At 42.1% G+C, this 27,758-nt stretch overlaps 1 protein-coding gene across 4 annotated transcripts in view; it reads left to right on the forward strand.

The window, feature by feature from the left end:
- TOMM7 (translocase of outer mitochondrial membrane 7) overlaps nucleotides 1–27,758 on the forward strand; it is a 229,167-nt gene that overhangs the window by 119,714 nt on the left and 81,695 nt on the right. Inside the window, exon 4 of one of the 4 annotated variants that reach the window (XR_011486585.1) lies at nucleotides 4,488–4,620. The exons of the other annotated variants lie outside the window; for them this stretch is intronic. The gene's annotated coding sequence lies outside the window, so the exon portion shown is untranslated. The remainder of the gene's footprint in view (nucleotides 1–4,487; nucleotides 4,621–27,758) is intronic. 4 annotated transcript variants of the gene reach the window in all.

Below are 27,758 nucleotides of genomic sequence, written 5' to 3' on the forward strand. Positions count from 1 at the left end.
ATTGTGCCTCCAAATCCCCACTCACCTTTTGTTCCAGCCACAGCAGGTGAGTGTTCCAGGGAGAAGAGGCAGAACATTCCTTTTTCAGAGGAATGCCACTGTTCAATTTACCACTTGGAAAGCCCTAAAACCCCCCAGGGCCTTCCAAAATAGATGGGATTAGTCAGTAGTGACATTTACAGGTTTTTTTTCTTCTTCTTCCCTCATTCCCCCTTTTCTCAGGAATGACAAAAGTTTTTCTTCTGTCTACTTAGTAAACTTATCTCCCTAGAGGATTTTTACCTTGTGAAAGAAAAGCGTGGTTAAATTCTATACTAGATTTACTGGATCTTATTACAAAATGAAAATATCTGAATTGCTCCAGCTAGTTTAGGGAGGCGTTTTAACTATGCCGATAATGGAAAGGGCTTAATGGAAGCTATAAATTGGGGGAAGTTGATGAATTAGTAGTGAAAATCTGAAATTTCTCAACCCTCCATTTGGATAATGACTGCTTTCCACACAGTAGAAACCAAGGAAACATTTATATAAATACTGCAAAATTCCTTTCTAACCACAGTGGTAGGCATCCAGGACTCACACCTGCTTTGTAGACTGATGAAATGTAGCCATACATGTCAGGGAACATTAGTTCATTCATTCACGCACTCATCTTCCTTCTCTCCCACTGCAAGGCCTTTGGTCTCATGAGTGCTCCTAGTAGATCTGCCTCCTATTCTTCCTTCAGCTCTCAGCCAAACTTCACTTCCTCTGGAATACCGACTGAGCCCCTCTACCTCCGCCTCCACCTAACAGGTGGGTCAGGTTCTTACTGAACTGCTCTCTGTGGTGTATAACAGATACTCAGTAAATATTTATTAAGTGAATGAATAAGCTAATCCTTCATCCAGGTATTCTTTTGTCTTGCCTTACTAGGCAGGACTTTACTAAACAACAGCTATGGAAGAACCCTGGTCAGGTGAGCAAGTCCTTTCACACCTGAGGACTCAAACAAGTCAGGACCCACCTTCTTCAAAACTGGAGGGAGCTGAGCATGAGATGGTTTTCAGCCTGAGTCTTTGGGTGGAAGTTTATGGAATTAATCAGAATGGGTAGAGAGATAAGAAACAGTCAAAACTAAATTTATACTTGTGCCAAGCTCATGTGACTCTTAGAATTTGAAATATAATTATTCTGGTAAGGAAACTGTGACCTGGAAGACTTAGTTAATGAGTAAGTTACTTACTTACTTGGTGAACTTGTTTCTCTGAGGTTCCTTTGAATTTACTAAAAGTTGTTGTGGATTGAAGTATCGGAACCTACAGCATGTTTTGGTGCCTTGGGTTTGAAGGGAACATGTTATTTCTGGAGAAGTGGAAGGACTCAGAGTAGTAGACCCAGAGGAAACATCTGGAAGAGAAAGGGAAGCTCTCAGAGTCTCAGGGTTCTTCTACCCTGGGAGGGTGGTGACCAAGGGGGTACCAGCAACCCTACCAGGAGAGCATTCTGAGAGAGGGCTGTTTCTTCAGAGTTGATTTTAGCCACTGCAGAGTTTTACCAGAAAGTAGATGTCTTTTGTGGCAGTGTAGAAGCTTCAGGTGGTTCCAGTTCCTGAACACTCCTTCTGTTTAACTTAGCTGTTCTATTTAATAGGCCATCAATTGCATATTTTCTGAATAAGTGTACCTCATCTGCAGAGTTTTTGTGGTTACAAAACCCTTTCACATACACTAGATTCCTTGGTCCCATTACACTCCTGTGAAGAAACTAAGACTGGACACCTTGAGATTTACCTAAGAGGCACATGGCCGGTTAGTGGAGGAACCGTTTCTTGAACCAGGTTCCTGACTCGGGTCCTATACTGTGTACCACATGTGGCTCACAGGAAAGGAAGTGTTCCTCTGGCGGTCTGGAGACATGTAGCAAAGAGTGACAGGGGTTTTGAAAGCACTCAAATTTTACTTAATGTATATGCTGTTTTTCTCAGAGGCATGTTTACCTACTTTTCTTCTTACCACATGCCACAGCAGAGGGTGACAGAGGTGAGCAACAACTTATAAGTATGATGATTGATAGTAGTCGATGGCACAGTAGTTACAATCTGGGAGACACCAAAACTTTCACATGCATTCATTCCTTTCATCTCACAATGAGTCCATGAGACAGGTACTGTAATTATCCCAAATTTACACATGTGGCAACAGGCACAGAGAAGTAAAGAAAATTAAGGTCTCATAGTGAGTTTAGTGTCTGACATTTGTCTTCTTAATCACCAATTTTTTGTTTTAACCTACTGACCTTTTTACCTATGAGATTATTAAACCATTTGAGTACAAAGGAAAGGCCTCAATATTGCATTGTAGAAAATACTCTGAAAGCTCTGGGTTTCAAAAAAGTTACTTTTCTTTCTAAAGTAATTATCTAGAAAATTATACTCCCTGAAAAGATGATGCACAAGCACAGCACAACACTCAAAACTACTAAGAAATGTGCAAAACAGTTGGTCTCCTTTCATCTAGCATCTGCTCTGTTTCCCTCTCTGGAGGCATCTGCTGTTAACAGTTTCTGGTGTTGAAAATGATGTTTGGAGATTCACTTTCTCATTAGTGATTGAAGTAGAGAGAAATGATGTAGCAGGAGCCCCACCTCTGGCCTCAGCTGTGTCCTCTGTCAGGACTGAGGAACCTCGGGGCTGTCTGCAAACTGGCAGGCTGCCAGCCAGAAGTCAGAGGGTGGGCGAAGGGAGGAACTCTGGGAAAGATGAGTGCCTCTGGGGAGAAGGAACTTGGCCCCACATCAAAGCTCTTAGGCTTAATTGGGGGTGAGGGGGATTCTGAGCAAGCAGTGGTGATTTCCTCAGCTCCCATAGCAGATCCTCTCGAAGAGTCTTTTCTGAGTCCTTAGGTTTGGAGGGAACCCAGTGGGTTGAGGTAAAGCTCGCAAGGGCTGCTTCTCTGAATATTCTGGAAAACACTGAACACAGCACAGGGACTTCTCCATCACAACAAATCTCAATAAGGAGGAAAACGTTCTTCCTCAGCTCTGCATAGATCGCCAGAGGGTGCTGGCCCCTCTGAGTTCCCTGGGAGTGGCGACGGAGGGTCACTGAGGCAGTAAGCCTCGAGGCTGCACAGGGGGTGTTAGAGGTAGGCTTTTCAGGTCAGCCTGTCTTAGGGGCTCCAGAACTAGAGAGGGACGAAATGGCAGGCTCAACTCTACCAAATGGTAGCTGCCTGTGATGAATACATATGGGATAAAAATGTTTGCTGATTCTTCTTTGTTAGTTTCCTTTCCTGAATTGGCCCTTTTTCTTCCCCTTTCCTGTCCAGTTCCTGCTTATCATTTAAGATGTGGTCAGGCAACTCCTTCTCTATTACCCCTATCCCAGCCCCAACCCCTGGCCCTGTATATCTGTCATTCCCTGACTTGCATTAAAATGATATGCTAATGGATCAGTTTGAGACCATGAACTTCTATTTAGTGTTGATTTGGGTCAGTTTTGTAGTTTGAGTGCTTGGATTCTGAAAAATATGTTAGGGAAGTGTAGAGTTCATGTAGGATGCTCTGAACTATGCCTGGGGTGCTATTCCTCCTTCCAGAATATCCCTCTCTCAAGGTTTGGGCCAGCGAATGAGCTAATTTTTGCGAGCTTGACAGACAAAAGAATTTGCCTTTAGGTTGAGAATGGGACTAAGATGTGTGTTAAACTGTTAAGTAATTTTGGTTTATGAATGAGCATATTTGGAATAGACCACACTGGAAAATGGGTTACGTTAACACATCACATAACCATTTAATTATCTTAGATAGTCATCAAAGTACTAACTGTATTGCTCAAGTTCGGGTCACTGGAAAAAAAAAAAAACAAAAAACAACCCAGTTGAGAAATCCCATCCTGTTTCTGTGAGGGAAATGCTCTGTGAGTGTCTGTTGAGGTGGTCTGAAGAAAGACTCCACATTTTTTTTGTTCTCACCTCATGGTTTGTCTTTTTTTTTTTTTTTTCTTTTTCCCTATGTCTTTCTGTATTCCAGGTGTGGTTCTTTAAATGATTTGACTTGGAGGCAAGATTGGGATATAGGATATGGGTCAGTGTGGAGGTTGATAAGTAAATGCCTAATTGTTCCTAAGTGACGAGGGGAAATAGATGGTAACTAGTACATTTCTGGCGTATAGCCCTTTCTGTCTCTTTAGAAGATTGTCAGGGACATAGGAAAAGAAAAAAGTCTGAATTCTGAGTAGGTTCTGCTTTGCATAGTTTCAAGTAAATGAACTAAATCTCTGCTTTAAGACTGCAAGTCTAGAGGGAAGACAAAAAAAGAGAAAAGACTGCAAATCTACATGTGATGGTGCAAGCTGAAGGTTTACACTCTGTAAAAGTGGTAATTTCCCCATTCGGAAGGCAAGGAGACAGGAATGGGAGGGGTGGGTGGGGGAATCAAAGTGTAGGTCAAAAATTTGAATTTTAAGTGCAATCTTCTTAGTCATCACTTTCATTTCTGTCTTCTAGGGAAATCTGACACAGCTAGAAAGCAATGGAAAACACTAAGGGTTGCATCAGATGTTGAAGAGAAACTGATCAAGCTGTGGAGATAAAAAGGATCTCTCTTAAGATGGATTTTTAAAAAGCTGGTCATTTAAAGGTAGTAGTCTTTTGGGGGAGAAGCTCACAGGGGTTCCAGAGACCAATGAGTCTCTTGTTTACAATCTTAGCCTCATTTTAGAATAGGGAATGGAAGTGTTCTTATGCTCTTTCTCTTCCTCACAGCATATATTTGCAAGATGGGCTGCAAATTTTCAGCCCATTTCAGCCTGTTTCCCTGTAGAGAAAGTTCTAGATTCACCCTGTGAAGCAACGTGTACAAGAAGTTTTAACATTGTTAACTGTTTCGCCCCCATTCTGTTGGACAAGTGGTTTTCTTTGATTCTTTCTTAACTCTACATCTAAAATTAGCCTTCAGGGTTCCTGGCACTGTGTATGACCCAGGGGAGGGTTAGGAAGGAAGTGGAAGATGTGGAGTGAGAGGGCATTGGAGAAAAACAGCACAGTAATGATAAGAGTACCTTCTGTGTAACACTTGTCAGTTTAAAGGTCATGTCCCATTAGTTCTTGCCACAAACAGGCTGCATAGCTTTACTCTCTCCATTTTACAGAAGAGGATAGTGAAGCTTGAAGTTAAAGGATTTGCCTAGGATCACATTCCTGTAGATGATGGAGTCTGAACCTAGAAACAGTATTCTGGCTCTAAAGTTGTGTCAGATTTCATTGCAAATTGGCTATTTTAGGCCAATATCTGTACACATGCATGTGGATGAGGCATCTTGAGTGCCTGAAGGGGCATGAGGCTCCTCAGGGGTGGTATCTTGGGGGAGGATGCATGCACGTGGATTAGTGAAGGTGTCAAGGAGATCCTCCTTGGGGAGGAAGGTGGAAAGCAGCATGAGAGGAGGACAAAGGCAGGAACTAACTGGAACCAACTAGCGTGGGTTGGGGGAAGGAGACCGACCGTCCTAAGCAGAGGAACCTTGGCTGGAAGAAATGAGAGACAAGTCTAGGGACATTGGGGATGTGGCTATCAGGGATAGGGAAGAGGCAATACCTGGAATTTTCTTTCCGTGGCCTCAAGGAGCCCATGGCAAAAGGACTGTGAGCTCTCCTAAGAACATTGTTCTGCACTGGTGGGTAGAAAAGGGGGTTGCCAAATGAATTATATATAGAAGTCTGTGCAAGGGAAGTTCTTATGCAAAATGACTAAACACGCTTCATCGCCCTGCCTGGTTACTTATAAACGTGGCATGTGTGCAGAGTTGATGGGAGTCCAGATGTTGTCTCAGAGACTGCTCAGAGAAAAACTGAGAATGAACTTGCAGAAGCTGACGACAGTCTGTCCGTCCATCATAGTAGAGAAAGTTTTAGCCACATTCCCATTAAGCATTTCCTCTATTGAGCACTGTCTCGCCTTAAAACTTGGGGAAGACCGGTGTCAGAGTCATCTTCAAAGGAGGGACTAAGAGCTTGGAGACAGGGAGAGAAGAGATTGAAGCAGACTCGGATGATCTCTGCAGTTATTTAACTTTCTAGCCACACATCCCTTTGTAAACCTCTGAATCATAGGCCCGATATCACCATGTATGTGGGGCATTCTAGTTACCTTGAAATCTGGGACTCATAGATTGTGGGTGGCAGCCGGTCATGCCAGGGAGACTCCTCTGTACAGTGTCACAAGCACAAGAGAGAGCTTTGATTTCTTGAGCGACAATCTCGGGAACCCACAGCAGTAGAGTGGGGAGGATTATGGAGCCTGGAGAGGGGAGCTGGGTTACGGAAGTGCCCTCACACCTTCCTCTGCAGCTTCCCTAGGTCCCAGGAATACATGACAACAAGAGACATTCTAAGAGTTAGTGCTTGACTGGCTGCACCCGGAGTCTCTCAGGGGGCTACTTGGCTGATTCTAAGACAAGGGTTAGCCTTCCCTTATCCAGTATGGCTAAGAACGTAGAACAAGGGAGGATGCCAGTTTACAAAAATTATTAGAACTTGAGTTTCCTCTGTAAAATAGGGATAATGGTAAAAACAAATGTAATCCCAGTCATGGTGAGGAGCAAATGAGACCCCACATGTGTTGCAGTTCTGGTTTCTTGGGTCACAGATTATGAGATAGAGGTTTGCGTGCAGGAAGGTTTTGGAGGAGTTCTCTTGGGATCAATACCTTTGGGAAAGTGAAGATAGCATTATTGGGTAAGGGAGAAGGTGGACTGTGATGCAGCTGAAGGAAGGCCTCAGTAATCCATGATTGGCTGTGCAGCTTCAATAGCCCTTCAGAGTCACCCTGAATTGAGACAAAGTTGTGGGTCTTATGTCCACACATGGAGCAGTCACTGGATGTGCTGCCCCTAGGAAGGGTTTGTGATCTTAGGCAAAGAAACTCTTTGGCAGAAGGTCAGGGCTAGAGAGGGATGTGGTGGCTAGCTGGCAGCTGTCACCACTGTTAACAGGGGAGGGGAATGAGTGCTGAAGCCCCAAAGGAGGTGGTAAACCTGGGTGATGCACCACAGATCCACTGCAGCTCATTCTTGGTGCCTCTGCTTTGCTTATTTCATAAATAAGTTCTGCAAACAGCTCCTCTGGGGCTGGGGAGCTTTTTTTCTTGGGAAAACTTGTAAAAGAAACGAACTAGAGCCTTCACCACAGCAGCTGCTCTGGAGGCTGCAACTGATACTCATCATCTTCTTTCTCTACTCCTTGCTCTGGTTTCTCCTTCTGCTTATCCAGTCCAAGCACTTACTGGGTGGGTGTGAAGTGGACTGCGGCTGCTGTACTTACCCATTTGCCATTAAGAGGCAGCAAGTGGATTACATGGGTGCCAAACACAACCTTCCTTTCCCCTCAGTTGTAAAAGCAGCCCTGCGTGGGTGTGTGCTCAATTGTGTCTGACTCTTGGCAATCCCATGGACTGTAGCCCGCCTAAGGCTCCTCTGTCTATGGAATTTTCCAGGCAAGAATACTGGAGTGGGTTGCCATTTCCTACTCCAGGGGATCTTCCTGACCCAGGGATCAAACCCACGTCTCTTGCATCTCCTGCATTGGCAGGTGGATTCTTTACCACTGAGCCACCTGGGAAGTCCAAAAGCAGCCCTGTCACTCCCTAATTCTCAGGGTCAATTATTCATGCCAGAATGGTGACTCCTTTCCGTGTCTGCTATTCTCTAGCAGAGAATGTTTCATGAGAAACATGAGGTAACTGGGTGGCAGCCACACCTCATCCTTTAATGAAAAACTGTGTTACCAACCGTGCCCAGAGTCATTGAATTTTTGTAGCATTTTTCTCCTATAGGAAGGGCACGTGTATTACTAAGGCCTCCAACATATTTGCCACTTCTTGCTCCTCAGGTCCAAGTAACATACTGTCACCAACAGAGTGGACCAATATGATATTCTGCAGGATGTCCGGGGGGCCAGGTTTCTTTGGACTATATTTGACAGAGGGCAGGGGAGTTAACACACCCTGGAGCAAGGCTGTCAATGTATACTGTCTGTCCCAAGTGAAGGAGAAACATTTCTGATCTCCCTTTCTGATAGAAGTTGGAAAGAATGCATTTTTCTAATCCGTGACTGCAGACTATGAACCTGAGGCAATGTTAATCTGATGTCAGAGAGATAATCACATCTGGCGTGGCATAGCTGCAGTTGGGGCTAGTGCTGAATTGTCTCCCCGTCCACAGTCATTCTGCACGGCCCACCTGGCTTTTGTAGAGGCCAGACTGGTGAGGTAAATGACAGCATGATAGAGATCACCCCGCCCCCTGCATCTTTGAGATCTGCCATCCCCTAGGGATTGGATACTGTTTTTAACTTACTCTCTTGGCTGGAATGGGGAAGGGCAGTGTCAGAGGCTTCCACTTGGCTTTCCCACTGCAATGTGTGGGGTCTCTGCCAACAACCAAGTTGTCCATATTCTAGGTTTATATTCAAGCACAGGGAGAAGGACTATTAGATGGGCCAGAGGAAGCAGCACGCTCACTGTGAGCTGAACCTGAGGCAGGACCCTATTTACTGCTTGGTCCCCATTAGCCCCCTCTCCAGTGGGGTTTGGGCATGTTGCTTTGGATCTCTGGGTTTCAGTGTCAACCTAATTCCTATGTCTAACAGTCATCAAAATGTTTGGGATTTCTCCTTTTCCAAGTATACAGTTACCTGGGTGAATGACCAAAGATCCTTTAAGGGAAGAATTGAAGTAATCATTACTCTATATACTTATCACAGTGTTAAAGATCTTCCCTTTTAGGAACCTTGTCTCTCTTTCAGTCAATTTTCCAGATCAAAACACTGACTCAGATCCAGAAATTGAACCAGGAATCATGAATTTTCGTTGGGTTCCCCCTAGTCTCTTGATCACCCATCCTTGATTCCCTTTGTGTACTGAATGTTACCCTTGTATCTTGTCCTAGGAATCCCGTGTTTGATTACTGTCTCCATGGATTATGGAAATTGTGACCTACTTGCTTCTGGTGGTTAAGAGTAGCTTGCTGGCTTCTTCAGACTCCTACACTCCCCATTGCGCTCGGTGAACCCAGTTCTGTAATAACATTTCCTGCCATCAGACTGGCCCCTACAGAGAGTGACCACAATTCATTCTCAGTGATGCAGGTGCTCCTCTCACCAGGGCATCCCTCATCACTCTGATAAACAGTGTCTTCTGTGCCTTCCCATGGAACAAAAGCCTCGGCTGCACTTTCTCATGCATTTTCTTATGTAGTGTACCTACTTTAGCATGCTTACTCCTCTGAACCCTTTGCTCTCCTTTCCCACTGTTTGCCATGGCCGTTCTGGCATTTCTATTTTGCTACTTTCTCTACATTTCTAAGGTTCATCCCAGATGTGTCTTAGCACTGTCTCCTGCGGTGCTGAACCCTCTCTCACAAACCTAGTATCCCAGTTTCTGCCAACATATGCTAGCTGGGTCCTGCAGTTTATTTGAGGGGCACAAACATTTTCTTTCATTAGAAGATCCAGTGCTCCCTCAGTTAGGTTATGTTGTACCTTAATCCTAGTTATTGATGTGATAGTCAAGATGGGAGAATGGGAGCCGATCCCCAGAGTATGTTAGTTATGTATTGCTGTGTGACAAATTACTCCCACATCTAAGAGCTTAAAACAACAAAATTTATTAATCTCACAACTTCCGTGGTTCAAGAATTCGGGCATGGCCTAGGTCTACAGTATCTGGCTCCAGGTCTCCCATGAGGTCGTAGTCAAGATGTTGGCTGGGGTTATAGTCATTAGAAAGCTTGGCTGGAGATGGAGGGTCTGCCACCAAGATGGCTCATAACGTGGCTCTTGGCAGCAGGTCTTGGTTATTTGCTGGCTGTTGGCAGGAAGCCACTGTTCCTTGCCACGCAGTTGTCTCCACAATGCTGCTTAAGTAATTCTACAATATAGCAGCTGGCTTCCGTCTCTGCCCCCTACCCCACCCCAGTGGGTGAAGCAAAAAAGTATGAGATGGAAGCCGCACTGTCTTCTGTGACCTAGCCTCAGAAGCCATACTTGGTCATTTCTGCAATATCTCATTGGTCACAAAAGTTGGCCCCATTCAGTGAAAGGGGGCTAGAGAAGAGTAGGACTATGAGGAAGCAGGAGCCACTGGCGCCATCTTTGAGGCTTCTCACCATACAGCAGTATGTGTTGTTTTGCAAGAAGAAACCTCAGCGTTGTCCTTGGGTAAGGGTTGAGTGCTAACCTTGGTACTACTGTTGGCTGACACTTGTGTTTGTTTCTGTGCATTTCTACCTCACGGGTGAATGTTTTTTGGGGTTTCTGTCCAATTCACAAGCCAGCATATCCCCTTTTCTAGGATTTGATCCCTCTTCCTAGATGGTCCATTGGCAGTCAGGGATTGTCTATAGGTCCTGGCCATGGCTGATTGGTGCAGGGGTGGACGGACGCCTGATCTAACCAGACTGGTTGTGTCCTCTGTTGGGATTTTGTAGTCATGACTATGAGAAGCAGGCATTCTCTGTGGTTCCATCGATGATGTGTAAACTTGGGAGCCATGAGTGGCCATCTTCCCACCGTTAAAATGGACTGTAGAAAAAACCAACAACAACAGTCTGAGAGAATTGTTCTTCTCTCTGAGAGAGAGAGAAGGCCTCCAGCCTTTGGCCTTTCTTTACACATTTCATCTTTGTCCCTTGTTTGGTTACTCCATGATAATCCTGGCTTGCATTGACATAACTGTTTTGTACATGTTTCAGTCCCTGAAGTTAGGACTTGATCTTATTTTCAATCAGCAGTCAATTTAGAATCATCAACTAGAATGTTACAAATGCTGTTATTTGAGCACACAAAGACAGTACTGGAGCAGAGGAGCTGTGATGCCTGGGGTTTGATAAATACACTCTCATTTTACCAAAGGGGCCCATTGTTCTCATACTCACAGGTTTTGTTTCTCACTGTGAATGTGTTTATCCTCTCTGCCTTTCTTCTGTTACAGTATTTGTAAGTCCAGCCTTTGCACTTCCTCTGGAAGCTCTGTTGCCAAGAAACAAGGAAAGACCAAGCTCTTGATGTGAAACTCAATAAGAAAAGGGGAAAGGAAAGTAGGTGGAGATCATGGACTGCAGCTCACCAGACTTCCCTAACCGTCACTATCTCCTGGAGTTTGCGCAAATTTAATTCCATTGAATTGGTGATGCCATCCAAACATCTCTGTCGCCCCCTTCTCCTGCCCTCAATCTTTCCCAGCATCAGGATCTTTTCCAATGAGCTGGCCCTTCGCATCAGCTTTGGAGCTTCAGCTTTTAGCTTCAGCTTTAGCATCAGCCCTTCCGATGAATATTCAGAGTTGGTTCTCTTAGAATTGACTGGTTTGATCTCTTTGCTGTCAAAGGGACTCTCAAGAGTCTTCTCCAACACTACAGTTCAAAAGCATCAAATTCTTCAGGACTCAGCCTTCTTTATGATCCAGCTCTCATATCCACGTATGACTACAGGAAAGACAATAGCTTTGACTATGTGGACCTTTGTCAGCAAAGTGATATCTCTGCTTTTTAATACGCTGTCTAGGTTTGTCATAGCTTTCCTTCCAAGGAGCAAGTATCTTTTAATTTCATGGCTGCAGTCACCATCTGCAGTGATTTTGGAGCCCAAGAAAATAAAATCTGCCACTGTTTCCATTTTTCCCCATCTATTTGCCATGAAGTGATGGGACTGGATGCCATGATCTTCGTTTTTTGAATGTTGAGTTTTAAGCCAGCTTTTTCACTCTCCTCTTTCACCTTCATCAAGAGGCTCTTTAGTTCCTCTTTGCTTTCTGCCATTAGGATGGTGTCATCTGCATATCTGAGGTTGTTGATAGTTCTCCCAGCAATCTTGATTCCAGCTTGTGCTTCATCCAGCCCAGCATTTCGCATGATGTACTCTACATATAAGTTAAATAAGCAGGGTGACAATATATAGCCTTGATGTACTCTTTTCTTAATTTTGAACCAGTCTGTTGTTCCATGTCCAGTTCTAACTCTTGCTTCTTGAACTGCATACATATTTCTCAGGAGGCAGTTCAAGTGGTCTGGTATTCCCATCTCTTGAATAATTTTCCATAGTTTGTTGAGGAACCAGAGATCAAATTGCCAACATCCATTGGATCATCGAAAAAGCAAAAGAGTTCCAGAAAACATCTATTTCTGCTTTATTGACTATGCCAAAGCCTTTGACTATGTGGATCACAACAAACTGTGGAAAATTCTTAAAGAGATGGGAATACCAGACCACCTGACCTGCCTCCTGAGAAATCTGTATGCAGGTCAAGAAGCAACAGTTAGAACTGGACATGGAACAACAGACTGGTTCCAAATCAGGAAAGGAGTACATCAAGGCTGTATATTGTCACCCTGCTTATTTAACTTATATGCAGAGTACATCATGAGAAACGCTGGGCAGGATGAAGCACAAGTGGAATCAAGATTGCCGGGAAGAAATATCAATAACCTCAGATATGCAGATGACACCACCCTTATGGCAGAAAGTGAAGAAGAACTAAAGAGCCTCTTGATGAAAGTGAAAGAGGAGAGTGAAAAAGTTGGCTTAAAATTCAACATTCAGGAAACTAAGATCATGGCATCTGGTCCCATCACTTCATGGCAAATAGATGGGGAAACAATAGAAACAGTGGCAGACTTTATATTTTGGGCTCCAGAATCACTGCAGATGATGACTGCAACCATGAAATTAAAAGAAGCTTGCTCCTTGGAAGAAAAGTTATGACCAACCTAGATAGCATATTAAAAAACAGAGACATTACTTTGCTAACAAAGGTCCATCTAGTCAAAACTATGGTTTTTCCAGTAGTCATGTATAGACATGAGAGCTGGACTATAAAGAAAGCTGAGTGGTGAAGAATTGATGCTTTTGAACTGTGGTATTTGTAGGAGACTCTTGAGAGTCCCTTGGACTGCAAGGAGATCCAACCAGTCCATCCTAAAGGAGATCAGTCCTGAATATTCATTGGAAGGACTGATGCTGAAGCTGAAACTCCATACTTTGGCCACCTGATGTGAAGAACTGACTCATTGAAAAGACCCTGATGCTGGGAAAGATTGAAGGTGGGAGGAGAAGGGGATGACAGAGGATGAGATGGTTGGATGGCATCACCAACTCAATGGACATGAGTTTGAGTAAACTCTGGGAGTTGGTGATGGACAGGGAGGCCTGGCATGCTGCAGTCCATGGGATCGCAAAGAGTCGGACACGACTGAGCGACTGAACTGAACTGAACACAGTCAAAAGTTTTGACTAATCAATGAAGCAGATGTAGATGTTTTTCTGGAATTCTCTTGCTTTTTCTATGATCCAACGAATGTTGGCAATTTGGTCTCTGGTTCTTCTGCCTTTTCTAAATCCAGCTTGTATATCTGGAAATGCTTGATTCACTTACTGTTGAAACCTTGCTTGAAGGATTTTGAGCTTTACCTTGCTAGCATGTGAAATGAGTGCAATTGTACAATAGTTTTAACAGTCTTTGGCATTGCTTTTCTTTGTGATTGGAAGGAAAACTGACCATTTCTAGTCCTATGGCCATTGTTGTGTTTTCCAAATTTGCTAGCATATTGAGTGCAGCCCTTTAACAGCATCATCTTTTAGAAATTGAAATTGAAATATCTCAGCTGGAATTCCATCACCTCCACTAGCTTTGTTCATAGTAATGTTTCCTAAGGCCCACTTGACTTCACACTCCAGGATGTCTGGTTCTAGGTGAGTGACCACACCATTGTGGTTATCTGGGTCATTAAGACCTTTTTGTATAGTTCTTCTGTGTATTCTTGCCACCTCTTCTTAATCTCTTCTGCTTCTGTTAGGTCCTTGCTGTTTCTGTCCTTTATTGTGCCCATCTTTGCATGAAATGTTCCCTTGATATCTCTAGTTTTCTTGAAGAGATCTCTAGTCTTTCCCATTCTATTGTTTTCCTTATTTCCTTTGCATTGTTCACTTAAGACTTTCTTATGTCTCCTTGCTATTCTCTGGAACTCTGATTTAGTTGGGTATATCTTTCCCTTTCTCCTTTGCCTTTTGCTTCTCTTCTTTCTTCAGCTATTTATAAAGCCTCCTCAGACAACCACTTTGTCTTCTTGCATTTCTTTTTCTTTGGAATGGTTTTGATTACCACCTCCTCTATATGAACCTCTGTCATAGTTCTTCAAGCACTCTGTCTACCAGATCTAATCCCTTGAATCAGTTTGTCACCTCCACTGTGTACTCATAAGGGAGTTGATTTAGGTCATACCTGAATGGCTACTGGTTTTCCCTACTTTCTTCAATTTAAGCCTAAATTTTGCAATGAGGAATTTTTTACACCAAGAAAAACCAGGAAAATTAGAAAGGTGCACCAATGACCAAGATAGTAAAGTTATTGTGTGCTAGGAGTTTCACAATATTGAGAAAAGAATTGGTGTTCAGTCTTTGGCTTGAAAGCAGTCAACCCTACATTGCAGTGGTTTTGATTCAAACAAAGGCTTTAGGTGCCTATGAAGAGCACTTTAGGAGCACTGGAAATTGTTGCGACACTTACTTGATACTAGGATGATGGGTGTTTAGATTTAGATTTATTTATTTATTTTTTGCCCCATCCTGTGGCTTCAAACCTATGCCCTCAGCAGTGACGGCGCAGACTTCCAACCACTGGACTGCTAGGGAATTCCTGACTTTATTTTTTATCTCAAGTTATTATAACATTAAGTCTAAAATTACTTTGATATGGAAATCAAGCTATCATATCGACATGTATCAATGCTATCCCACTAAATAAGTTGACTTGCGACTATCTTTAAAATTTTTTTAAATAATTAAAACAACTTCTTTTTTTTCCCTAACAGCATGCTTAACATGCTACTTTACATTGAGAAGTATGTCTTCTCAATGCCTAACATCCGGCTTTACACACTGTGTGTTAAAAAAATACTTGCATCTATGCATGAGTAAATATCTAAGTGGTAATCTAGAAAAGTGCTGCTCAAATTTTAATGTACATTAGAATCACCTAAGGATCATGTTAAAATGCAAATTCTGACTCGTTTAGTAGACCTGTGGGGCCTGAGATTCCACATTTCTACAAGTTCCTAGATTATGCCTACACTGTTGGTCCAAGGTCTATATTTTGCATAACAAAGATCTAGAAGACTAGAAACAAAGATCTCCATACAGACCAACACTTTTTGGTGTCCTCCTGTGTCTGAATCAGTAGTAAGGTGAGTTGAGCAATGAATGCTGTTGGAGGTCTGGAAATCTGGGTCCTTGTTCTTATCTCATCACTAATTAGCTGCATGGCTTTAGGCAGATCCCTCACTCACTCTCTTTGGGCCTCAATTTCCAGTCCTGTAAAATAGGGTAGTAGGGCTTGGATCATGTCTCAAGCTGTCCTGAGGAGCCCTACATAGTTCTACAAAAATGTTTCAAGGATCGCCAAGAAAACTGTGAGGAGGAAGAGAAACATTGAAGGCAATGGAGAAGGGGTCATTCTTGAGAAAGGTGGGGAAGCAACCAGGGACACATGTCTCCAGTTTGAAACCATTTTTCTCATCCTGTACAGTAGAATCACCTGTAGTGCTTTTGGAAAATACTAATGTCCAAGTCCCAGTCCCAGAATTTCTGACTCAGTGAGTGTGCTGTGAGACCTAAGCACTCTGTGTGTGTGTGTTTCCCAAATGACTCTGATTTGCAACCAGGGATGAGAATAGGTTCAGCACTTAGACTCAGCAGTTCCCCTTTTCTTTTGGTGACTCTGTGGGCAATTTGCACTGAACCCGAAACTGCTCAGTTAAAAGCCTCTGATGGATAGAGATTATTTAAAGCCCATCTTGATCTGGACAGAACTGTTAAGTTAACCTGTTCAAAAGTGATGTGTTCCCAGGCTTCTGCAGTGTCTCAGCTTCTGCAGCCCTAGGTGACTCTGGTGGGTACCTCCAAAGCAGAACAGTGGGTTTTAGGTAGCAGGGGATTCAAGATGGCGTTTCAGGATCCAGCAGTGCTTCCCCTCACTTCAGCTTATAGTGAGTTTTTTTTTCGCATTAACTTATTTGTTTTCATTGGAAGATAAATAATTTTCAATATTGTGATGACCTCTGCCATAGATCAACATGAATCAGCCATAGGCATGCATGTGACTCCTCTCTTCTGAAGGCCCTCCCCCTTCCCTCCCCACCCCATCTCTCCAGGTGGTCATAGACCACCAGCTTTGGGTTCCCTGTGTCATATATCAAACTCCCACTTTCTGTCTGTTTTACATATTGTAATATTTATGTTTCAATGCTACTCTCTCACATCGTCCCACCCTCTCCTCCCACTGTGTCCAAAAGTCTGTGTCTCCTTTGCTGCCCTGCACATAGGATCATTGGTACTATCTTTCTAGATTCCATATATATGTGTTAATATACAATATTTGTCTTTCTCTTTCTGACTTACTTCACTCTGTATAATAGGCTCTAGGTTCATCCACCTCATTAGAACTGACTCAAATGCATTCCTTTTTATAGCTGAGTAATATTCCATTGTGTATATGTACCACAACTTCCTTATCCATTCATCTGCCGATGGACATCTAGGTTGGGTTCACGTTTTAGCTATTGTAAATAGTGCTGCAATGAACATTGGGGTACATGTGTCCTTTTCAATTTTGGTTTCCTCAGGGTATGTGCCCAGTAGTGGGATTGCTGGGTTGTATGGTAGTTTTAAGGACTTCTTCTCAGGTAGTGCTAGTGCTAAAGAACCAGCCTGCCAAGGTAGGAGATGCTAGAGACAAGGGTTGATCCCTGGGTCAGGAAGATCCCCTGGAGGAGGGCATGGCAACCCATGTCCTGGAGAATCCCATGGACAGAGAAGCTTAGTGGGCTGCAGTCCATAGGGTCACAAAGAGTTGGACACTACTGAAGTGACTTAGCGTGCACATGTGGTAGTTTTATTCCTAGTTTTTTAAGGACTCTCCACACTGTTCTCCATAGTGGCTGTATCAGTTTGCATTCCCACCAACAGTGTGAGAGCATTCCCTTTTCTCCACCCTCTCCAGCATTTATTGTTTGTAGACTTTTTGATGATGGCCATTCTGACCAATGTGAGATGATACCACATGAATGTTTTAGCTAAGCAAAAAGTATCTAGATGGTAGGGATCATGTCTCTCATTTTGCCAGATAAATGTGCTGGAATCTTGCTGTTGTACTTTTCTGCTTAGGAGTGAAATTTATAGCTGGATCTCAAGGACCCTAGAGGAGTCACCACATTGGGACCCAAGCATTGCGTACCATAGCCTCATTCAAGTGGTGATGTTCTCTCTGTTTTACTATCTTATCTCTCTTATGGTTTTGAAGGACAGCCAACTGTGCCACCCCCAAATACGCCAATTTGACAGAAGGATTATCTTGAGCTAAGATATTTGAGATTCAACAGAAGTGGAAGGAAGCCTTCTCAGATCTCTCTTTATCTGACTAAAAGCAGAAACTCCTGAGAAATAAGGATTGTCATAAATCCCCTTTGCTGGGGAAGTTTTATGGCCATGAAGATGGAGAGTTAGCCCCAGAGTAGACCTGGACAAGCAAACCTTGCTAAGATAACCCTTATCTTCCATTAGTTTCTCTCATAATTTCCCGTAGTTACTCTCACTTATTTCCCATAGTTTACAGTCACTCATAGCTTAAGGATCTTATTACGTTTCTACAATTTATCATTTTTTTGCTGTAATTGATATATAAGCTCTCAATCTAATCCACTTCTTTGGGTATTCATTTCTTTTCTAGGAAGTTCGTTTTGTCACATAAAAATTTAACATCAAATAAAATTTGTGTGCCTTTTCTCTTGTAAATCATAGTCTTTATCAGTCTAATTTGTAGGGCCCCAGTCAATGAATCTAAGAGAATAGAAGGGAAAAGTTTTTCCTCTTGAGCAGATTTAAAACAGCTCTCAAGTCTACAGGTCTCTCCCAATATTTGACTCATAACCTGTTGGTAGCCTTCACTTGGATACCTCATGGGCTCCCTCAAAAATCAACATTTACAAAACTAAATTCATTATCAGTTTCTCAAAACATTTCTCCTTTTCTTGGTTTAATAGCAGTAGTTCTGTACTCCATATTACTTGGACCGAACATATCAGAGTCCGCTTAGCTTTCTTCACAAGCCATTCATGGAGTAAATATTTACTGAACTCTTACTATGTGCCACCCATTGTTCCAGCCACTGTATATACAGTGATGGATAAGCCAAACAAGTGCCTGCTGTCTTGGAGCTTGCAGTCTCACAGGGTGAGAGATAATAGACAATAAAGACCTTACTTTCAGCTAGTGGGAAGCACTCAGAAGAAAGAAAAGGAAGGGGAGAGAGAGTAATGGGGGGAGCTACTTTAGGAAGTGTGGTCAGAGAGAACCTTTCCAGAGGTTCAAGGGGATACCTGGATGATGAGAAAGGACACGGAAAGATGGGGGATGACTGTTCAAAATAAAGAGAACTGCAAGAGTTTGGACCCTGAGGCTGAATAAACCTGAGAGACCACTGTTTGAAGGTCAAGGCGAGGATGAAGGGAACCATCTCGTGTTGGACTTGGAGGACATGGTAAAGGTGTTGGATTTAATTGTATTTCATTTAGTCCACATTTTGTATCCACACCTTCCTTTCCACTCTCCTGCCATATTCTTCGTCAAGATCCTGTTACAGTTCATCAACTCTGTTTACCTTCTCAGGTTTCCTAACTTCCTACATGATAAGTCTAGTAACCGTCTGTCTCCACATGAAGTTGTTATAATATTATTGACTGTATTCCTTATGCTATGTGTGACATCTCTGTGGCTTTTTTGTTATATAACTGGAGGTTTGTACCTCTTCATCTCCTTTGCCTAAATCACCTCTCCCCCACACACCCCACCCAGACCTATCCATGGGGGTGTGTATTTCAAGGTAGGCAGGGCTACATATGCTGAAATAACAAACAACCCCCAATTCACAGTGGCTTAACACATAGAAATCTACTTCTCATTCATGTAGAGTCCCCTGTGGGTCAAGTGGTTCTTCAGGGCACCTCCTTTCTAGGCTGTGATTCAGAGACCTTCACACTTGAATTTCACAGCTATGCCACTGGGAACACATGAGTCTCAGAATTGCTGAGACAGAGAATGAGAAAGCATGGAGAATTTGTATCTGCTCCTGCATTCTTCACACCTGAAGTAACAATGTCACTGCTACTCACACCACATTGGCCAAAACTGTTATTTGGCCCTAATCAGCTATGTGGTGGCCAGGAAATGTAGGGAGAGCAAGGGTAGACTGTGAAATGAAAATATCTCTGATACAGTGATCATCCACTATATTTTATCTATGTACTGTCCAAGTGGTGGGCATCTGACTCCCAACCACTGCATACAGTGCTACAGTGAATATTTTTGGCTTATACTCGTGTAAACTGAGGTGAGGATTTCTCTGGGATGTGGTTGTGGTTTGAATGGTGGCTCCACAAAAGGTAAGCCCACATGCTAAGCCCCAGAAACTGTGAAAGTGACTTTATTTGGAAAAGAGATCTTTGCAAATGTAATCATTAAAAAATCTCAAAGTGACATCATCCTAGATTATATTGCTGAGTTCTAAATCCAATGACAAGTGTCCTTAGAGAGAAGAGGAGAAGAGGAAGAGGAAAAGAGCCTGTGAAAATGAAGGCAGATGTTGAAGTTGTTCATCCACAGTCAAGGAATATCTGGAGCCACCAGAAGCTGGAAAAGACAGGAAGGAGTCTCTCCCAGAGCCTTCAGAGGAACACCACCTTGATTTCAGCAGCCTCTAGAATTGTGAAAGAATAAATGTCATTGTTTTAAGTCATCAATTTTGTGTTATTTTGTTAAGGTGGCCCTTGGAAACAAACACAGATTTTGCTACCTGGAAGTATGGTGCTGCTGTAACAAATATCTAAAACTGTGGGAAAGGCTGTGAAATTGGGTAGTAGACAGAGACAGAAAGCTTTTGAAGCTCATTATATAGAAAAAGTAGATTCTGGTGAGAATTCATGAGGAAGTGAGGAGCACAGTGGAGAAAGCTTTTGTGGTCTTAGAGACCACATATGTATAGAATATCATAGAAAAATGAACATTAAAGGCAAGGACTCAGAAGGAAATGAGAAACATGTTACTAGAAATAGAGGAAAGGTTATCCTTGTTATATAGTGGTAGAAAACCTGGCTGAAATGTGTTTTCTTTGAAGTGTGAAGAGCAGAATTTATAAGATACAAGACTGGATATTTAATTGGGGAGACTTCTAAGCAAAATGTTGAAGAGACAGCCTGTTTTCTCTTTGCTTACAGCAATATAAGAGGAATGATAAGTGGAAGAAAGAAGTATTAAATGAAAAGGGATCAGCACTTTAATTGGGGAGTGTCTCAGTTTACCCAGACTACAAAGGATACTGTCATCAGAAAATCTACTGTTGGGAAGTATCCTCTAGAGAGAAACCTGAGGTTGTGGCTGGACAGCCTTTTGCTGAAGAAATTAGACATGTGACTCATGGATCCACTCAATTGTCTCAGCAGAAGCTAGGAATATAGATAGAGTTATACAGAACATATCTATGAAGGCCCTTCTTCTCTAATGGCATGAGCCCTTGTGTCATATACAGAAGACCCACAAAGTTTCTAAGAATATTATATGAGCAGAAACACTGCCAGCTTGTGCTGAAAAAGACAGAGAAAGGAGGAAATGAGAGAAAGCTATCAGACTTCCAAAATTCTACAGACAGGAGGTGAGCTGATAGAACTACTTGACTGTAAACAGTTGCTGCCATTCAAGAAAAAGTAAGAACAACTCTGAGGTGCAACTATAGGCCCAAAGAATAGAGTCACCATGGGCCCACTGCAAGCTCAAAAGAAGAGCTGCCGTGGGCCCAGAGGGTGTGTCAAGTCATAGAGGATTATTCTTAGGCTTTGAAACTCAATGAAATTTTCCCTATTTATATTCTGACTTTCTTGGGACCAGTGGTCCCTTTATTCCTTTGATTTCTCCCCCCCTTTTGGAATGGGAATGTCTATCTTATAACTGTTCCACCATTGTATTCTGGAAACAGATAACCTGTTTTGTAGTTTCACAGATCCACAGATGGAGAGAAATTTTGACCCTGGGTATATCAAAGCTCGAGTCTCATCCATACCTGATTTGGATGATTTATGTGATGAGATTTGGAACTCTCTGTGTTTATACTTCCACCAACAGTACTTAAAAGTTCCTGCATTTCTGCCAACATCTGGCATTATCCAGCTTCCTAATTTTAACTAGCCTAATAGGTATAAGCAATATCTTATCTTTCCTCTAATTTTCTATTTCTCTTATTTTGAGTATCTCATGATATGCCTTTTAGCTTTTTGAACTTTCTCTTTTGGAAATTGCCTGTTCATAGCCTTTGCTGGTTTTCCCGTTGGGACTAGTTTCTTTTTCTTGCTAACCTTTAGGAATTCCATATATATTCTACTTATTAATGACTCATTGGTTTTAAACATTGCAAATGTCTTTCCCCATTTTCTTCTGTCTTTGGACCTTTTCTATAATAGCTTCATTGAACAGAAGTTCTTAATTTGTTTCATTTTCTCTTTGTTTGCCCTCATCCATTCTAAACTACACTAACCCCTTTTACTGGCTTTGTCAGAATTTATTACTAAGTAATATGTCAGTGTCATGTTAGATAACATGTTCTCTATTCATGTGTCTTCAGCTGTTGTACATTATTTTTTTCTAAACCCGGTTGACAGTGCAATCATGCATTTGCAAAAGTCAGGGCCGGGAATGGCAGACCTGATTCTGTAACAGAAAACATTGCAACTAATCAGGAACATTTGGGGTTTTAGCACATTTTCCTTGCAGTCAGGCTTTTTGCATATGGATGTGATGTTGTGTGGTTAGGCCAGTAGTTATACCCCTCCTCCTCACAAACCTCAAGATCCCCTGGGGACCTGCTGAGACATGTGAGGACATGTGACAAACAGCCCTTTGGCCCAGAAGGAAGAGCTGCTGTGGGCCCAGAGGGTGTATCAAATCACAGAGGATTATTCTCAGGCTGTGAAACCCAACAACCAGGTGTGTCTTATCTCATGGGGGGATTTTTAGGAGTGTGCATTCACTGAATGATATAGTGTGGAGAGCTGGAAAGAGTCGCAAGGATCATCCAGTTGGACCCTCCTATTTTACAGATGCAGAAACTGAGTCCCAGGGAAATGAAGGGGCTTGGCCAGGTTATTCAACTGTCAGTGAACTACTGCAGCTAGCACCCAGATCTCTTAACTCCCATTTTGTGAGTTTCCATTTTTCTACCTTCCCCTAGAGGATATCAAATATTTTTGGAGGGCTCTGAGTCCGCGCTGGAACTTCCTCTAGGAGATCAAGGGCCTGCAGAATTTAGACTCACTTAGCCTGTCCATTCTTATCTCCTGCTAGTCTGGCTTAGTCTCTGCCTCCTTCCTCTAATGTTCCATGCTCTGCTCTTTCCTGCAAGCCTCTGCTCATGCTGTGGTCATCCTAGCATCACCTTTCTTCTTCTTGCCTGTCTCATCCTTCAGGTGCAAGTCGTTTAAGACTCAGTTCTACTCTCTTCATGCCACTGCCCACCAGCATTGTTCTCTTCCTTCTTCAGGTTTTCATAACACCTGCAGCCTGTACAGATAAAATCTAGTCTTGATTATTTGCTGCTTTTTTTCCTAAAATGTTTCTGTTGTACAACTGACTAGGTTATTTAATGTCTCATTTATTCACTAAGAAAAAAAAAAGACTTGATCATTTCTAATGATGCTCTGTATCTAACATTTTTTGTTTCCATAAGATTTTAAACTCCTTAAGGAAAGGGTCTCTGTCTTATATTTCTTTTATAATTCCTTTAGTCTAGTGTTTCTCAGCAAGGGATAGTTTTCCTCCCCAGGGGACATTTAACATTTGAAGATATTTTTTGTTGTCACACTGAGGGAGGGGGCTGCTACTTAGATTTGGTGTGTAGAGGCCAGGGATGCTGCTAAACCTACAATACACAGAACACCTCCCGCCCGACTCCCCCCCTCCCCCACACACAGTAGATTTTCTAGTTCAACATTTCAAGCAAGGTTGAGATACCCTAACTTAGCCTTTGTCCTAACACCACAGACACATAGTAGACACTGAATAAACACTTTTTTTTTTTTTTTGTCAAAGAGAATTGCTGTTCTAAAGGGATCCTATCAGATATGGAGTTGTCATGGGAGAATAAAAAAAGGAAGTGAGCACTCATGCAAAACTAATGCAAAGTCAGAGAAGGGAATCTAATTTTCCTTAGTCAAGAGAAGGCGGAGAGAGTATCATAAAGAAGAAACTGTTGCATGGATGAAGACCAAGAACTGAGAAATCGCTTACTTTGTAGGAGGTGTTGATTTAAGCAGCTTGTCTTCTAGATATCTCCAGGGAACTGCTTGTGATTTTGGTAAACAATAATAATGATAACATTGGAACATATGAAGGAAATTTCTGGGAACTATAATTTATATTGTCAAGGACACTTGTGTTTACAGTATCCTCTTTCTTACCTTCCCCTGAAATGAAGTCTGAGGGCTGAAAGTGACCTTAGTTTATATATGGGGCAAGAAAATTGGTTCAATGGGCTATGAGCTCTGTCAACCAAAAAAATCACAGGCTGTCTTTCCAGACCCCTACTCAGGGTTGTCTGGGGATAAGGAAGAGGGAGAGCTAAATGCCTCTGGTGACTCCTCCTAGCCTCTGCCTGGGCTGTGTTCCTGACGTTCTCCCTCCCTGCGTTATGCCTGTATTTCTCTTTAGGTCACAACATGCAAGTAAACCAACTTATTATTTCTTTGTCACCCTCTCCTCTCTTCTCCGTCATGAAATACATATAAGAAGAAATATCCTAGACTTACAAAATAGATAGCTCCCTAAAAAGTTGAGATCAGAGTGAAAATCCATGATCTAAAAACTCTCTTGAGATGGCCACCATTGTTCTCAACCTTTCCGAGCACTTGGCAGATTGCATTGTGAGTTCTCCTGGCTACCAGAGGTATTTGGCAAAGTTTCTGTTTAGATTTCATTTGGAGAAGAAATGCTTAAGTTAAACATTAAAATTCATAAGAATATTTCAGTTCCTTGTAAACTCTTTTAATCACAGTTACTTCAAATGAGGTATCATTTATGGCTCCTTGTGGAGGAAAAGTTCTTTTGATGGGGACTTCCAACAGTTCATTTCAGAAAATCACTATGGTCAAGTGCAGTGCATTGTAAAACAGATTGAAATACATAATGATGGTGATATTTATGAACTATTTTTTATGGTTTAGGTTCCTCTCTGTTGCCTAAACTTATAAACTTTGGGTCCATAGGAAAATGAGTGCTTCTCACCTAGTCATGCATGGGTTTTTCTTCTAGGTCTTTCCAGTAAAAGAAGAATCAAACAAGTGAATTGAAGCACCTCTTTCTCTGTTTTCAAATTTTTCTATAAAGATTTTTGGGAAAATATTCTGGGACAGGGGTTCTCAGCATAACCAGTGCAGAGATTGACCTATAACAGAAATTTGAAAAATGTATATTACTACTGCTGATTTTTGGTAGATGAATGCATGACTTCTTTTTATAGAATGATCTGGAAAAAACATAGGGGAGTGTTATAAAAAACATAAAACCCGTAAATGTGACAGCGCATTTTGTGGCCCAGTCAACCTTTCTTGTGGCTTGAAATTTTGTTTCTGCAGACTTTCTTCAAGGTTGCCTTTTTCACTTTTCAATTTGCTTCCCCTATACACCAAATAGCAGTTCACAAGGAACTTGTATGAAATTTGATTTACTGTCTGAAGCTCCTTTGAGATCACCTCATGTCTGAATGGGATTTTTTTCCCCCCTGTTTGGGATTTTTTCCCTCTTTTCCCTTTTGTGATGATTTTAAAATGTTATGCCAGAAGAGTCTGGGTAGCTCTTCGGTTTTGCTTTCATAGTCTTTGATGCCTGCTTGACTGGGTGCAACTGAGACTGGGTTTACAAGAAGCCAACAATAAAGCTCAGACTGGGAAAAGATGAGTAAACTCTTACTCTGAAGGCAGAGCTTGTGGAAAGGGCGAAAGGGAGATCCCCTTTGTACTTTATGAGATCGCACAGTTTAGCGAGGCTTTATTTAAAGGTTCTCCCGCTCCTCCATGGAAAGAATGGCTGAGCCACTAACTACTTCTCTGTACTCATTAGGAAATTGTACTCACTGGTTGATTTTTTAGCATCTCACTATATTTCTGTTATTTCTCTGAATGCGGAGGATAATAATTTTGCAAGTGACTTGAATAAGCCTGCATTAAGCAGAATTCTATGGTGGGCCCCAAGATTCGGTACCTCTTCCTCCCATGTAGGCGGTCAGTATAATCAATATGCAAGACTATGAACATGATAGGTTTTACTCTTGTGATTAGGTTATGTTGTAAGCACGGTTGGCCTTACGGGAAATTATCTGGTAGGCCTGACCCAATCACATGAGCCTTTAAACCTGAGAGTTGTCTTCAGCTGGTCACAGAAGAAGCAGAAGCATGTGGTTTTCAGCTGAGAGACCTCAGCCCTGAGGCCTCTGTGAGGAAATGAATTCTGCCAAAAAAGCAGGGAGCTTGAAAAGGGGGTCCAGAGCTCTAGGAGAGGATGTAGCCCCACCTGACACCTTGACACTCAGTCAAGGGGACCCTGAGAAAATAATTCAGGCCCACCACATTCAGACTTCTGACCTACAGAAATTGTGAGGTAATACATTTGTTTTGTTTTAAGCCATTAAGTTTGTGGCTTAAACTTTCCATTCCACACAGTAGAGGAAAGCTAATATGAAGGAGGAGAAGGCCTTTGAGATGAGAAAGCTAAGTAAATCCAACATTCCTACATTCCTAAGTTTGGTTCTGGAGCAAAGCTGTCATGATGGCTAATGTTATGTTTCACTTTATGTGAAGGTGCCCGGTTATCTGTTTGGCCAAACCCTATTCTGCATGTTGCTGTGAAGTTATGTTGTAGATGAGATGAACATTTATAATCAATTGACTTTAGGTAAAAGAGATTACCCTCCATAATGTGAGCAGACATCATTATGAAGGCCTTAAGAGCAAAAACTGAGGCTTCCCCAAGAAGAAGGAATCCTGCAAGGTCATCCTATCAAAATGCTGCATGAATTATGGATTTCAGTCTTGCCAGACCCCACAATGCCATGAGTCAATTCCTTCAAATAAATGTCTTCACATGTATCCTACAGGAGGAACTTAACTAATGCAGTCATAGACTCAGGTGTGTTCGGGACCGCAGATGTCTGAGGTGTGCTGGGGCTGACTGGAGGCGGCATGGGGGCCCGCTCCAAGGCAGCAGCTCACGCACTGTGCCTCCAACTGAACAGGCCTTTTGATGTTTCCCAGAAGAAGCAGGAAATCCAGAATTTTGTACAAAATTGCCCAAGTTCTAAAATTCTCTTTAACTCACTAATTCTAACTTGGGGGTGAGGGTGTGCACCAAGCCTGTGTATTCCAGAGTTAACCATTTTTTCTTTTGAGACACATAAACATTATATGTTGTGTTGGATCCTGGGGCAATGAAACAGGGGGGCAGTAAGAGCCTGAGGATCTACCCTGCTGGGGAAGGACAATTACCCACTGGAGAAAGGCCAGAACGCAACATCATTTTTTTTTTTTTAATATCCTGGTGGAAAAAACAGAGGGAACACAGCAGAGAGGGTGCAAGCTGCAAATAATTGAAGAAGGAATTTTGCTGGCTTCTCAAAGTCCTGAGTATAATTGCAAAAGGAAGAAATCCATCATTGGAAGCACCAATTTACCAAGCACTGATGAGGTGTCAGCTTTAAGTACTTAGACTATATCACCTTGTATAATTTTTTAAAATATTACATGTGAGTGGCAGTCGCTCAGTCACATCTGACTCTTTGCAACCCTGTGGACTTTAGCCTGCCAGGCTCCTCTGTCCATGAAATTCTCCCAGGCAAGAATACTAGAATGGGTTGCCATCTCCTCCAAAATATCACATGGATAATCACTAATCCCATTTTAAAGATGAGGTTATTGAAACTCAGCAAGGTTAAGCAAATTGGTCATAGTCACTTAGCTAAACAGCAGCAAGTTGGGATTTGAATCCAACTTTATGAGCTCTTGAACCCATGGTCTTATCCATTTGGTTACACCAATTCAAAAACATAGTTTTTAAAAAACCTTGAGCATACTTTAAGGAAACAATCAGAAATATCCAGAATATGGATTGTCATATAAGACATACCATCTTGGTTCCTTCAATAAATCAAATTAATAAGAAAGAAAAGAAAAAGAATAGGATAGGAGCACTGTCGTAGATGAGAAAGTTTACACTAGACATAATAACCATATGCAGTGAGAGTCTTTGGAGCCTAGTTTGGAAAAACAATCACCTATAATAGATATCTTGGGGACAGTTGTGAAAATTTGAGTTTGAGCAAGGTATTAGATGATATTAGGAATTTCTAGTTACCTTAATTGGGTGTGATAATGGTATTGTGGTATATAATGATATATAAGGGAAGTTCTTAAATTTTCTTAGAATTTCATGTTGAGATTTTTAGGCATGAAGTGTAATAATGTCTTGAAATTCCTTTTTCTTTCTTTCTGTATACACACACACATGCATAGTAAAAGGATAGCAATGATTTAATCTAGATATTGGGCATATGTGTGCTTATTGTATTATTTCTTTTAGTTTTCTGTAGGTTTGAAACATTTCATAATAAGTAAAAAAATTTTAAAGCCACTGAATATGAACAGA

This window comes from Odocoileus virginianus, unplaced genomic scaffold (genome assembly GCF_023699985.2).
Source record: "Odocoileus virginianus isolate 20LAN1187 ecotype Illinois unplaced genomic scaffold, Ovbor_1.2 Unplaced_Contig_29, whole genome shotgun sequence".
NCBI lineage: Eukaryota > Metazoa > Chordata > Mammalia > Artiodactyla > Cervidae > Odocoileus > Odocoileus virginianus.